The sequence below is a fragment of the Phyllostomus hastatus genome, unplaced genomic scaffold, assembly GCF_019186645.2.
Source record: "Phyllostomus hastatus isolate PE091 unplaced genomic scaffold, TTU_PhHast_1.1 phas_contig_38, whole genome shotgun sequence".
NCBI classification, from domain to species: domain Eukaryota; kingdom Metazoa; phylum Chordata; class Mammalia; order Chiroptera; family Phyllostomidae; genus Phyllostomus; species Phyllostomus hastatus.
Window position 1 is genome coordinate 32,194,454 of NW_025333869.1, and position 3,441 is coordinate 32,197,894.

General features: G+C 44.1%; 1 pseudogene; it reads right to left on the reverse strand.

Moving 5' to 3' along the window:
• Nucleotides 1-583: 583 nt before the first annotated feature.
• LOC123821035 lies at nt 584-1,222 on the reverse strand (annotated as a pseudogene).
• Between the last annotated feature and the right edge of the window lie 2,219 nt (nt 1,223-3,441).

Here is a 3,441-nt window from a genome sequence, read left to right on the forward strand (position 1 = left end):
AGATTTTTTAACCGTAGCCCATCAAACTGCCTTTGACCCAAGTTCCTCACTGTCCACTAGATGGCACTGTTCATCAGCCATCACTATGAAAAGGAAGTACTCCCATCTGAGGCAAAACAGACAAATCTGAAGAAATTTAAACCACCAAGCCACTTGCTCCTGCAGAGGTCTCCAAATAGGCTACACTGGTATTATGACAAAAATATAAAGATCATTTCTAATTTCTACATATATAGCCTACTAGTCTAGAATGATTCAGTAACTACTTAGTATTATTAATTTAATTCATGTCTTACCTCTTCAAGTAAATTATGCACACCCTATGGGCAGACTGCCTCACACCAGCATCTTTTAGAAGAAAACTTTAACCACAACTCCCCAGAAATGAAAAGGGATACCACAGAAAATGGACATTAGGTTTTTTACAGTTGGGTGGTAAGAATGAAGTCAACCTTCACCAGGTGAGCCCCAACTTTTGGGGAAGCAGAGTAGCTGAGGTGCAAGTGTGGTATGCTGTGCCTGAGAAGTTTGTTGTTAACAGGGAGTAGGATGTGTTCGTGGGTGTTGAGGTGGAAGCAGAGACTCATGTGTGCAGAGCCCACCATTTTTCCAGGAGACTGACATTAGAAATATATTTGACCCCAGCCATCTGGGATGAGCCACTTTTCAGTCACCATGTCAACAAATTCATTTGCATTAAAATTAGTAAAGCCCCACTTCTTGGAGATGTGGGTCTTCTGGTGTCCAGGGAACTTGAATTTGGCTCTGTGTAGGGCCTCAATCACATGCTCCTTGTTCTGCAGCTTGATGCAGATGAACATAAGAAGTTGTCCAGTGTGGACCCCGGGCACTGTGCCCTGGGGCTTTCCAAAGGCACCCGCACACCGATCTGGAGCCTGTCAGCCCCAGCACAGGCCATCTTGTTGATGCGGATGACGTGGAAGGGGTGGAGACACACTCGGTTGTGAAAGCCATTGTTGCCACAGCTTTTCACCCAGTACTTGTTGACACAAATATGGGAAGTCTCCAAGGCTTCAGAGGAGAGCTGCTCGTATTCATCTGACATGCTATGGCCACAGAGTGGGAACTCGTCCACTTTTGCCTTTTCCCGCCCCAGGTCAAAGATGCAGATCTTGGCATCAGAGACATATGGGTAGAAGAGAGACTTTGGGTACAGCTTGTTCTCATAATATCGGTAACAGTGGGTGGGTCAGCGGCCCATGGCAACACCAGGATCTTCACTGGCTCACTGAAGGGAAAAAGCTGAGGAGAAATTTGACCAGGTCCCTTGGCCACAGCAGGAAAACTCAACAAGTCAGCCCCAGAGTGGCCCAGTAAAAACAACACAGGACTATTAGACACCCTGACTCTTGGTTCTGCCCCCGATCCGGCATAAACTACACATAACTCCGTCTGCTGGGCCTCAATTTATTTCTTTGTACAATAATAGGTCTTAAAAGGCCCTAAAAACTATAACATCTAAAATACATTAAAACAAAAAAGTACCTAGAAAGTGTTAAAAGCAGTTTTCAAGAATGTAGTTAACATTTTGAATTGACTCAACCTAGAGACAAAACACTTTTCACTATTTCAATAACCTTGATAAAACACAGACAATGGCTTTAATCAGGAACTATTTTGAAAACACCTTCTGATTCTGGTCTCTCAAGCACGGTTCCGAAGCATGGATTACTTGTGGTTACCACAGAAGCACAGCTAAGACTCGTACTACATACTACTTACTTCCTGAAATTGTTTTATTGTCATCCTGTGAAAGCCAAAAATAAAAAATCAGGACTTGGCTCTCTGGGCTTTTTTAACACCCAGTAGTATCTGCGTTCAGTAGCAAGAAGCCACCACTGAGTAGGGAAAGACAACACCTGCCAAACTTTCTTCCTGTACGTGCACAACGCATTATTTGGTGGAAGCAAGCTATTCTTAAATAACTTTCAGTGCCTTAGACTGGACTGAGAAGACACAAGAACACCTAAAACCCCAAATATGAGATGGGCCATGTGTCCAGAAGCTAGGTAGGTCACAGTTCAGTAAAACAGGCGTTTTTTTGTGGAAGACACTGCGCCAGGATGCTGCAAAGATACCATGTCATCCTGGTCAAAAGGCACATATGCTCTATGAAGAGACTGAAACACAAAACTTAAAAACCAGGCCCCAGCTGGGTGGCTCAGGTTACAGCAGCATCCCGATGTGCCAAGGTTGTGGGTTCGATCCCTGGTCAGGGCACATATGAGAATCACCAGGGAATGCACAGATAAGTGAAACAAGGAAACAATAAATAGTGTGAAGAGCTTCAAAGATTGTGAAAAAGATTAGTTCACATGACGTGCACTTGTTAGTGGGAGGGCACAGAACTCGGGTCCTATAAAATCCATGTCAAACTGCCAACAGTAACGGGAGAGTGAGGTGGGGGAGGGAGAAAGCAGCAGCAGAAAAGGAACATGATTTTCAAAGTATTTGTGTCAAAACTTAGCAAAGCTCACTTTTAAAGGAGAAATAGCGAGCCCTGACTGGTGTGGCTCAGTGGGCTGGGCGCCATCCCACAAACCAGTTCGTTTGATTCCAGGTCAGGGCACATGCCTGGTTTGTGGGCCAGGTCTCAGGTTGAGGCTGTGCAAGAGGCAACCAATCAACATTTCTCTCCCTCTCTCTACAAATATATGTATAAAATGTTTTTAAAAATAAAATGGCCAATAATTTTTGGCATAAGCTATTAAATCTGAAGTTTTACAAGGAAGGTTAGGCAAGTGAAATATTCAACAATGAAATGGGCAAATTAATAAAACTTTTAAGAGAGAACTCTTTTTGAGATATTTCAAGAAGCTGGTTTATTTTTGGTTTCACTTGTAGCAAGATGACACAAGTAAAAATGTGACATTTCCACGGTCACTTCATCTCATCCTACTTCTGCTAGTTTCGTCACTGAACACGTGAGCGCAACCCTACCCGTCAACCCCACTGCCCCTGGTTTCCTCAGGGGAGGCGGTACGCTGTTCCTGTGTATTTTCATCACTCCCACAATTCCACGCAGTAAACCAAATCTATGCTTTCGACACACCTAGTGGCTTACACCCAAATGTGCTTCACCCTCTATCCTTCTCGCCTTCCCATCCTGGAACCCCCGGACTGCCAGAGAGGAGAATGCTGGGTGCCAGGTACCGGGCACAGCAGCTCCAGCCTGAGTACAGTGCTGCCGCTTTTCCTGTGTGCTAGGACGGGGAAAAGGCTCGGGACTAATTTAGACCTCAGGAACTTCTTTGTTCTTTCACCCTAGTTAGGGGAGAAATGGACCATAAAACACTGAAGAAAATCTTCAACATACCAAAGTAATCATCTGACAGAATTTCTTCAAATTCATATTAAAAATTTACAACACAGAAACCACACAAAACTTGCTTTTCAAGTAGCATCCACATTCAACAAAGG